The following is a 12,389-nucleotide window of genomic DNA, read 5'->3' on the forward strand; positions in this document are numbered from 1 at the left end:
TGAAATGGAAGACGTTTGGAACCAGTAGAGCTAGCCTTCTGGCCAAGCTGAGTAACCAAGCAAGACTCCTTGGTCAAGGAGGTGACTAAGAACCCAAAGGTCACTCGAACTGAGCTTTAGAAGTCCTCTGTTGAGATGGAAGAACATGTAAAAAGGACAACTATCTCAGTGACACTCCATCAGTTAAGCACATGTGACAGCCTGTTTGTAGTTTGCCAAGTGGTATTTAAAGTATTCTGAGAGCCTGAGAAAAAATATCTGGTTTTTCTGGTCCTTTCGTCTCTCGTCTGATGAGACAAAAATCGAACTCTATGGGCAAAATTCCAAGCATTATGTCTGACTCAGGACCAGACACTGCTCATCACCTACTGTACCTAATACATTCCCCATGGTGAAGCATGGAGGTGGCAGCATCATATTATGGAAGTTCTTTTCAGTGGCAAGGACAGGGAGACTGGTCAGAATTGAGAGAAGGATGAATGTGGCCAAATATAGAGATGCCCTTGAAGAAAACCTGCTCCAGAGCAAACATGATCTCAGACTGGTGTGACGGTTCACCTTTCAGCATGACAATGACCCAAAGCCAAGACAACGCCACTATGGCTCCAGTATAAGTCTCTGACTGTCCTTGAGTAGATCAGCCAAAACTCAGACTTACACCCCATAGAACATCTGTGGAGTGACCTGAAGATGGCAGTTTACAGACACTTCCATCCAATCTAATGGAGCTTTAGAGGTTCTACCAGGAAGAATGGGAAAAACTACCCAAATCCAGTTTTGCAAAGCTTGTAGAGTCTTACCCAAGACTATTTACTGCCAAAATGGCTGCTACTAAGTAATGAATTAAGAGTCTAAGTACTTGTATCAATGAGAGATTTCAGTTTTTGATTTTTAATAAATATGTAAACCTTTTTGAAAAAATGTTTTCACTTTATCATTATGGGTTACTGAATGTGGATTGATGGACAAAATGCCAAATGTATCCATTTAAAATTAACTCCCGAACATTATAAAGTGTGCAGAAACTGATGAAGTCTAAACACTTTTACATGCAGGTATCATGAGGCAGGCCTGAGGATAAAGTGGAAGGAGCATAACAAGCATATAACACTACTTGATTTATATTGAAATGTTTTTACGATATTACCTGTCACTAACCGAGGGAATACTCTCTTCGTTGTGGCACCAACCAGGACGCCCTTTTTAATATTTACAAACTCCTTCAACTGAAACAGGTGCTTGATGGTGCATCAAAAAAGGAAAAAGGACAAGCAGCTTAAATAAAGAAATAAACAAGAGTCTTCTCTCGGGTGTATCGAGTTCAGATAGGAGCTCTAGTCATCGGCCTGCTCTACCCAGAAAGAGAAGCGCCATGCCGGGAGCATCTTGTTTATATAGACAAGGGGCGGAGTCAGTTTCTCTTTGTGGGAGTGGTTTCACAGGATTTTGGGAGAAAGCGAAGATCGTTCCATCAGTGGCCACACCCCCCTGTGTTCCTGAGTGGTAGTGCTTACCTCAGGTGAGCCTGGAAGGCAAATTTCAAATGCCAATGCAGGACATACCCAACAAGTTTGCATTATTATTGCATCTGTGGCAGAGCGACGGGCACTGAGCAGGCTCCTGTCAATCATGGACAATCCACTGCATCCACTAAACAGGATCATCTCCAGACAGAGGAGCAGCTTCAGCGACAGACTGCTGTCACCGTCCTACTCCACTGACAGACTGAGGAGATCGTTCCTCCACCAAACTATGCGAATCTTCAATTCCACCCGGGGGGGGTAAACGTTAACATTATACAAAGTTATTGTCTGTTTTACCTGCATTTTTTATCACTTTTTAATTTAATATTGTTTCCTTATCAGTATGCTGCTGCCGGAGTATGTGAATTTCCCCTTGGGATTAATAAAGTATCTATCTATCTATCTATCTATCTATCTATCTATCTATCTATCTATCTATCTATCTATCTATCTATCTATCTATCTATCTATCTATCTATCTATCATTTACTTCTGCACATTGAAATGTTTGTTATACAAACACCTAAATCCTACTCAATGGATTTCTCATGTCGGACAGCATTGCCTGTGTTGCATTAATGTTTAAAATCCTTTTTTTGCTAGTGTATACATTTTAAACTGGATTTTCCAAGTGTTTGCCCAGTTTTTTAAAACTTGCCATGTCTTTTTCAGTTCTACATTTCTGTATCACAGGAAACTGGAGCCTATTGTCTAAGTTGACTTTTTTGAAGTTTTACAAAGCATTCACTAAGTTATAACATGTCACTACTGCTTGATGCATTTTCTGTAAAAGCAATTATTACACTTATTTCAGATAAGTTCTTTTTTGAAAGCTGTAGCTTGTAAAGTTGCCAGACTATATAATTTACCAAAGACATAACCTAAGAGAAAGTGAACATTTCAGTTGAAAAAGAAATCACAAGCACAGTCTTTGATGAACTTGATCTGTATGTCTGAATATTCTTGACATGTTCATTGTCCTTGCTTCATCTTAATTTTTAAGTATGATTCGACTAACTTCACAAAAGACCTGAATTATTCTGTAGCTGAGTCATTCCAGTCCGAGGTGTTCCTTTTTGATGTACTTAACAACTGGGTGCCTTTGTCAGTGTCACAAAGGAATTTAAGTCATGAATGTTTTACCAGTGACTGTCATTCGCCTTCACATCTTTTACAGCAATGAGCCGAGCTCTGTGACCCTATGTGGTGAATTAGCAAAATGATTTTCTCCTTTCACTTGCCACAGACATGTCACATGCTGTACTTATAAATACAAAAAGGTAGGGACCTTATTCCCTAAAGCCAGATATTTATTTCCATCTATCAGATCATTCATTCATTATTTAACTCGGCTTCACTCTGTGTTTGATTGGGATGAGCTGCAGCACATTTGGCCAAACAACTGGACATAAGTCTGTTCAGGTCCAGGCAGTAGACTTTACACGTAATGTTTGCCAGACATATTTTAAGTAATGGCTAGACTTTGTGAGGCTCAGCAAAAGAAACAAATCAAATACTTAGAGACCCACAAATCATACTCCAGTCCTTAGTGGCACAGCATATGAATGTTTTCATGAACATTATGGGACAAGCTTGGCATCATTACTGACAGCATGGAACAATACTAGAGGGTTCCAAGGCCAGCAGACTACATGCGATGACAGGTACCTTGGAAAGACAGATATCTCATATGTATAAAACATTTATGATTTTTTTATGTTGTTGCTTTTTAGCCTCAAGAGGCCACTTTTAAATGGAATATAATGCATTACAAATGTGCTTATGCCATTGGCAAATCCAATATGACCATATCTCAGTAGGAATGACATGGAATTAAATTATTCTTTCTAGACGAAACAAATAAAAAACTACCACTCAACTGAAACATTTGCTAGGAAAAAATAATTTTAATTCCTTTTGATTTGAACTATTGAGCGGCAATCCTGAGTCACAGTACTGTGATGAAATAACAAGCTGTTTACTATTGGCACCGTTGTGTGTGTGTGTGTGTGCCTTTTCTTTACGATGAGTTTAATTCTTAAATAGTCTTCCTTGAACAAATTTCCCATTCTATTCTTTGCCAATGCCGGAGATTCATTATCACTGATGTGCAATGTCGAATCTTTCAAAAGAGTGAGCACCAAATGAGAGGACTATGATTCACTTGAGAGGTGATCTCATCATATCTTGCAAAGAGAACTACAGTTTGTTTTCTGTCCGCAGTCAGGCAGTGTGAAATCAAATGCATTATTGCAAGTGTTATTTGGAAAAAGCGGAGGAATCAAAGCAGCGGGTAATGACTTCGTTCTCTATCAGCCTACACTTTATACAGCTGGCATTTCCATTTCTTCAGGATTCCCGCAATGGAAACATAATGGTTTGCGGAAATAATTAAATATTTCGGACAAGGTAAATTAGAGTTAAATTGACTTCATCACCATTGCCTGTCTAAAGTACCTCTCTGCCTTTTAATATTTAATGATAATTATGCTGGTTTCTCTTGTGTCGTTGTAAATGTAAATGCGCAGCCAAAATTGATACAAGCTACAGATGATAATAAAGAGAATGCTGCCATCTGTGTGTTTTTTCTCATGTTCAAGGTGTCGTCATCCAACTTTGAACAAACCTATTAGTGAATGCAAATTGACTGACGAAGGATGTTTTTTGATTTTGTCTTGTTGAAATTTGCTCTTCTATACAGTTAGCTTAGCAAATAATGGAGTCATTCAATAATGTAACTTATTTATTTAATTCAAAGCATGGTGGCACACTGGTTAACACCACTGCCTTTCAATTTCAGTGTTTTGGAATGAAATCCTGGCTCTGGACGCTATCTATGCAGAGTTTCTTCCTTGTACCATTGAGATTTCCCACTTTCCCAGGCAAATTCCAACAGCATGGAAGTTTAGTGACACGAATCTAGCCCTCCACAATTGACAGTGGGAGAGAAATGGTTGCACAGTGGCTATCTGGGTTCAAATTTCAGTCCGGTCACTCTTTTGTGGGATTTTTGTCCTAACTCTAGGCTAATTGCCCTTGTTCTATGTGAATGAAATTCTAAACTTGCCTTAAATGAGTGACTGAGGACTTTAGGTGGTGTCTACACGTTCTCCAGATGGCTGTGTGGGCTAGCCTACTGTTCCTCCCAAATTTAAAAAATGTCATAGTTCAGATGATTAGCAATTCTAATCTGGCTATTCATGTGTGACACTCTGGCCCAGTCACCCTAGTCAGGGTTTTTCTGTTTGGTTTTTCTCTGGTTTGTTTCCAATCCCCAGGCTAACTGGTGATTGTAAATTGGGCCTGAATGAGTACGTGTGGACTTTGAATGTGATGGAATGTCACCCCTCTAATAGACTCTTTAATATTATTAATCAATGACTTACACAAGGCCTAACTGTTAGCATCACCTCACAAATTCAGGAGCTCACTAATATTGTCCCCATGGGACTTGCACATCATTTCCATAGTTGAACAAGAAACAGAGACTGAAGAGAGGTCAGATAATAATACAATAGAGAAAATCATGTAATATTTTGCGGGAAGGACTGAAGAAAAGAAGGAGGCAACAGTAGGCCACAAGGCTGTAACAAGGGGATATTCTCTAAACGTACATAAAAAGTACCAACAACTCCAGTTTCACCAGCAGAGCATAAGGGTGTTGGCCAACTACAATTTGATTGCAGGGATATAATATAGTCTAGGAACAAAATTGAATGGGGTATTCTGAAGTTTCTGGCTTCTAGATGAATAAGAGATATTTTTAAAAGTACCTGAATATTGGAGTTCAGAATATTAATGAGTTCACACCACCAAATCAACTAAGTGGGTAAAGTGCAATGAGAAGCATGCAAAGCACCTTCTGGCTTATTTAAAAAAATAATTAAATGAGATCATTTGAAAAGTGGATGAATGGTAAGTGGTGAAGACAAAGAGATTCCAGAGGTCTTGACGAGTGATGCTTGTTGGAGGCATAAAGTAACGGATTGGGAATACCATAGTGGAACATCTGAAGACCTGTTTCTTCAAAAATACTTCCTAGAATAGTAATTCCACACTAGGACCAAGATGAATATATCATGAGCCTCATTCCAATACAGAGAGCTGGAATATGAAGGAACCGTTAAGGGCAATGGCCCAGTCACCCTCAACAATACACCAGATATTTAGTGCATAAAATTCAATGGGGGCAGGATAGCTGACGTGAGATTTGAATTTTAAAACAGTAATGGGTAAGGCCAATAGGTTTCTGAGGGCTACAATATTTGATACAGTTATTAACCAAGAAAGTGGGTAACTGACCAGGGCTATCCAATTCAGTAGCATGTGTTATGGGTAAACGATTGATTCATATCCCTACCAAGGTTGGTTAATGCCTTAAACCTGACCCTCAAAGGAGAAGCTCTGGAAAATCCTGTAATGGGGAAAGTGGATTTGGAAAACGGGAGAATGGAGCTCTGCTTTTGTGTTCATTACTCCACATTTATATTTTTTTTTGTTGACAACATACAATGCAGTCTCTACACAGCATTCTTCTTGTGAACATCAGTACCACATTGTGTGCATCTGTAGGGCTCACCATAAGACAACAAACTACAATTTAATTTAGTTATAGTGGTTAGAGACTCGCCCAGAGGACTACTCTATCAGAACCTCTGTATCAGGTAGGGTAGATGTGATTCCAGAGATGTCACAAAATAGATGAAGCTCTATCTAAGGAAATAATAAAGCATAATGATTCAGTGGTCAGAAATGTTAATCTCACATTAGGAGACATACGAAAATGAAAGTAAGTGCCATGATCAGAATCACCATGCGGCACAGTACTTAATTTTTTTCTATTTAATATTAATGAGTAGTTATTTCTTGAAACCCACACGAGGGACTATAAGGCAATCTCTGAAAATGATCACATGCATCATAACACATTACCTCAATTAAGATTCCTGCTGAGTAAAAATGAAACAGAAGGAAATAATATGGCCAACACAGTTATATAAAAAAGTAAGCAAACTTTAAAAAAAATAACACATGAGTAGAAATGCATAAGCTCATAAAATTAAGTTGTCTAAGGGGTAAGTTCTAAGCTGAATTATGCATAGTATTGGAGTGTCTTTCACCGATCCAATTCCATACTCATTTTGTGTCCATCACTAACTCACAATGCATCCAAGCCTATTCCAACAAAACTGGAAGCCACTTGATGGACTGACTATAGGTGGGTGCAGCAGTCCATCACAGGACTACTATTTGCCATAACATGTGGCTGTAGGATATTATTACTGCTCAAAGCTCATCACCATTTCTTCATGAGACGTCTCATATATCTTCTGTTTTACTCAGACAGGATTTGAGATAAAGTGGATTTGTGTTATTTATTTTATCAAATGTGTGTAGTTAGTTTACTACAGCCAAACAGCAGCTCTGTGTAATAGTTTTAATAATGTATTACATTCATCTCCTTACAAACACTGTTTTACATGCATCTGCTATGCAATGAATTAGTTGCTCCTCATCAGAGACTTTTTGTGTTTGTCACTGTTGAAAATTCACTTCTAAATGTGGCATCCGATAAATGATATTGGGGGCAGAAGTCAGATAAAGACAGAAAAGGATAGAGACCATGTCTGTTAGTCACATCCAGGCATCTTCTTCACAGAGAAGACAAAAGCACACATACCTCTAGAGGTAAACTCACCAGACAGACAGACAGAAACATGCATTCTAATGAAAAAGAAGCAAAAGGTATCTCTGGGGAACTTCAAAAGAGAAAAAGGAACACATGAACATTTCAAGGAATGCCAATTATTAATCAATAACTGCAATGTATGTTCACCTGCCTAAACACATACAACAAGTAGGACCAGGGTGGCTGCTAAAGCAGTTTATTGTTTTCTGAGTACTAAAGAAGTTATGAAAAAGCTTACAAATGAATGCTGGTCATGTATAGGACATTACTGAGAAACATGACTTATGGTAGAATAAAGTTAGATATGGCATCCAGGAGCTAGTCAACAAATGGCACAACAAGGGTTAAAGATATGAATAAAGGGGGTCAAGGAGTCGGTGACTTCAGACCTTAAGACTGATGATAGTACAAGATTTCAGGCAAAGTGACTTTCCTATTGGCTAAATAAATAAAACAAGCATGTCTTACGCAAAGAATTTGTAGCACTCTTGAATCATTCCCAACCCCAGAAGAGTAATCCAAGGTATTAAAAAAGAACTGCTTTATAAAAAAGGAAGGGAATAAAGACAAGGGGGTAAAAATATAATAAAACAAAACAAACTCAACCATAGCTGCCCCACTTATATAGGATTTGCACTCCTGTCTGTCTGCCTCTAAGAAATTTCTCAGAATAAGTTCAGGGATCAGGACTAACTCTGAAGTGTCATCCTAGCACTTCTCCTTGCAGCTCCAGTGTATCTGCAATCGTGGGCCCCTGCGATCCTCAAAGATCTGCCCAATATGACAGATAGCAATGAAATGGTCACAACATACTACTGCCATGTATCACACTAAAGAAGCTCCTGCTCATTCCACCAAATCTTTCTATGTCTTGTTCCCCGGTAATACTTGCTTCTGGGATGTTCAGTGCCACTTGCCGGTGGTAATTCTCACTTTACTTTAAGTCAAGTCAAGTTTGTGTTTTCAGGTATTTGATGTTTATATAGACTGCTGTTAAATATATTCATATTCTTATCATTGACTGTTCAGAAACTTTGCAACTTGTGGGTACAAACTGCCCTAGAATCTACCTGGAATGAGTGCTGATAACCCTGTACTGTTTGCCAGAAGGGAGGCGTGAGGAATGTGACTGTGCGTGATGGTTACTACAAAAAATTTAAAGATGTTTAAACAATATCTACTGTGATGTACATGAGAGCTCAACTGCAACATTCACAGGTTGGATCTTGCCCTGGAAACATTTTGGACAATTTTAAATGAGATAGATGTGCTCAATAAAAGATTTTAAATTGAATAACTGTATGTTTTGTATGAGCTAGAGTGAATTCTGTGCATAGCTGCTTTCCACACCTTTTCTGAAATGTTGAGTGAGAGATTCTTTTCCCTCTAAACTCTGGGATCTTTGAAAGGAAAGGACTTTAAAATGTTTTTATATATGATAGAAATGCTGTTTCAGTTATCAAGACTGATCAGTATTTCTTTCAGAATAGAAGTAGGTGAGAGGTGAGGAAAATTGGGCAGATTTTCTTTAGGAAAGTTTCCAATTTGGAGATAGTGGAAAACTGTGTTTATGGGAAGCTAAATTTGGAGTGTAATTGTTCGTAGGATGTAACGACGTTATCTACGTACAAATCTCTAAGTGATTCAATCCCATATGTTTATCAAACATTACAAACTGTGTACGTTTGAGAGGGTGGGAAAAGGTGGTTCCGCAGATAAAAACTTCTCTATCTTCAAGTACCTCCTACATTGGTTGCAAATTCTGAGTGAATGAAGCACAATTGGGTTGTAAGTATATTGATGATAATTTGTATTTACTGGGGCACAAACCAAGGAATATAAAGAAGTACTGCAGGATTTTATTTCTATTGTGAACCGAGCCTGTCTGTGTTCATCTATTTGTGTCAATGTCCAGGTTTTTATAGCTTGTATATTTGCCGCCCAGTAATAAAATTTAAAGTTCGGTAGGGCCATGCCACCTTCTGCCTAAGGTCGTTGTAGGGTCGTCCTTTGGATATATGGATATTTTGAATTCCAAATAAATGAGGATATGATTGAATGTAATTTCTTTGAAATAGAAAAAAAAAGCTTAGGAAGGATATTCATCTTCACAGTGTTAATCCTCTCTGCTAAAGTGAGATGGAAGGTAGACCATCTATGCAAGTTTTGCTTAAGTTTTCCATGCAGTCAGCAAAAGTTTGTTGAAAATAAGCTTTATGTTTACTTGTGATGTTTACTTTTAGGTATTTAAACTGATCGGCGATGATAAAGGGGAAGAGGTACAATCTAATATTGTGTGCTAGAGAGTTCAGTGGAAAAAGTACACTTTTATTCAAATTGATTTTGAGTTCATATATCTTTTGAAATTCTGCTAGTACTGTTAGGACCATAGACACAGTATTTTGTGGATCTGATATATATAGTACCATATCATCTGCATATAGTGATATTTTCTGTTCAATTCCTTCTCTGATAATCCCCTTTATCTCAGAAGCATTTCAAAAATGAACTGCCAATGTCTCTATGGCAATTGCAAATAGCAGTGGTGACAGGGGGCATCCTTGTCTAGTATCACATTCTAGTTTGAAGTGATCTGAAACAATGTTGTTAATACAGACTGAAGCTTCTGGACTTGTACACAGTAGTTTGATCCATGCACATACTGTATGTTTGGACCAAACTCAAATTTGTAAAATGTAGTGAATAGGTAGTCCCATTCAAACATATCAAATGTTTTTTCTGCATCCGATATTACAATCTTCAGTTACACTTGGTGGGTGAATATATTACATTAAACAGACATCAAAGATTGGAAGCTAAGTGTCTACCTTTAAAAAATTCAGTTTGGTCTTGTGATCTTACCGAAGGAAGTATTTTCTCAATCCTTCTAGCTAGAGTTTTCGAGAGTATCTTAACATCATTATTCAGAAGTGAGATTGGTCAGTGTAATGCACATTGTAATGAATCCTTATTTTTCTTAGCAAAAAGACGGTAATTAATGCTTGGTGAAAAGTTTGATGTAGATTTTTATTGTTTCATGCTTCTATTAATCTTGCTTATAAAAGGGGAGCAAACTTAATTGAAATTTTTTTTATAAAATTCGGCAGGGTAGCCATCGGGGCCTTCTGCTTTCCCACTCTGAAGTGAGTTTATAGCATCTAGCAATTCTGAGAGTGTCAGAGGTTTATCAAATCCCTCTGCACTGAGAGTATCTAGCTGTAGTATCTGTAATGCATTGAAAAATGGATTAGATTGTGTCTTGTCTTCTTTAAATTGAATAGAATATAAGGACTTATAGTATTCTTTAAATGTGTACATTATAGTTTTATGGCCAATAATACTGTTTCTGTTTGTGTTGGTAATTACTGGTATTGCATTGCAAACTTCCTGCTTGTGGATTTTTTGAGCGAACATCTTATTAGCCTTCTCTCCGAGTTCATTGTAAATTTGTTGTCAAGAGGTTGAGTTCTGAATGCAAAGCCTATCTTTTCCTATAAAGTGACTCATTTGCAAACCTTGCGTGTTCTTGATCTATTCTGGTAATTTCACTGATTAACTCTGATGCCTTCTTGGTTTCTAATTTATTTTTATGGGAGAGATATGACATAATCTGTCCTCTTAAAAAATGCCTTCAGAATTTCGTGGAGCATTCCTGCAGAGACCTCTGAGGACATATTTGTCTCTAAAAAAACAGTTTACTGTATACTGTACATTTCTCTTCAGCTAATAAAAGTGGGTTAAGACACCAGCTACGAGATGAGTATGTGGTGCATAATGATCTAAGCATCATGATCAAAGGGGCATGGATGGAAATAACAATAGCGTTGTACTTGCAAGATTTGATTCCAGGCAAAAAATTGTTATCAACAAAGAAAGAATCAATTCTTCAATAACAGTGACGTACTGCGGAGAAGAAATAATATGCTCTTGAGTTTGGGTTTAGAAATCTCCAAGAGTCTAATAAACTGTGATCAATACAAATTATGTAATTGTTTTTGCAGTGTTAGATGTTATCGCCCCTGTGGCAGAAGACCTATCCAAGTCTGGGTTTAAAACACAATTAAAGTCTCCTGCTATTATAATTTTATTTTATTTTTTTTTGTGTTCACATTAGTAATGGAAGCAAATTTGGAAGAAGTTTCTATCATCCATAGTTGATGCATATGTATTTCTCAAAATCACTTTACGATTAAATAAATTACCCATGACAATAATATATTGCCCTTCAGAATCACATACTACATCTGATACTATAAATGAAATTGTTCTATGTATAAAAATTCCTACACCTCTACTTTTCTTTGTATAGCTGGAGTGGAATATTTGGCCAGTCCGATTTATCTGCAGCCAAAACTGATCTTTGCTTAATAAGTGGGACTCCTGTAAAAATGCCATCTTGCCATTTAGACCTGTTAGGTGAGAGAATACCTTCTTTCTCTTTAATTCATGATTATAACCTTTGACATTCCAGTTCACAAAGTTCACTGTTTGGTCATAGCCACATTGCTTCAGAACTTTTGTTGACATTTTGTAGTCTTAAGTTAAGGTATTATTATATATGATAGCTTTAACCTTAATTTCCACTTTTGCCAGGATTTATTGCTATGAAGCCTATTGTTGTGCTGGCACCTGCAATAGTAAGAGTTAAAAGGACAGATTAGAAATAGCTTGTTCTCTTTCTATACCCCCACATCCAAATTTGCCTCCACACGTGATGTTAGACCACACTTCACAAAGTCTCAGTCCTCTGATAACCTAAAGACAGATCACATGCAAAATAAAACAAGCCCACCAGCAGCGGTGTAGAAGGATTAGAGTTGAGATATCTATTGACAAAACTGCTCAAATACTAGAAACCTAGAATATAATCTGAAACAGCTGTGAAAGAGTAAACCCAGGGAATGATGTTAAACAGTAGCCATGGGTAAGCAGGTAACATATGATAGTACAGTCCTAATACAATGAACCAAGGATATGATGTTAAACAGTCCCCATTGAGGAGAAATAAATAAATAAAAAAAATTATAATTGTGGGTATTCAAGGGAAGTTCTACATTTTTAGTTCTCTGGAGGAAGCAGAAAAAGAGCTAAGGAAATTGATCCAGACACTTTTTGAAATGCAATCGTGAGTCAAATTGTGTCCTCCCAAGGCAAAGAAGATCTTACCTGCTATTTGG

The sequence above is a fragment of the Erpetoichthys calabaricus genome, chromosome 16 (genome assembly GCF_900747795.2).
Source record: "Erpetoichthys calabaricus chromosome 16, fErpCal1.3, whole genome shotgun sequence".
Lineage (NCBI taxonomy): Eukaryota > Metazoa > Chordata > Cladistia > Polypteriformes > Polypteridae > Erpetoichthys > Erpetoichthys calabaricus.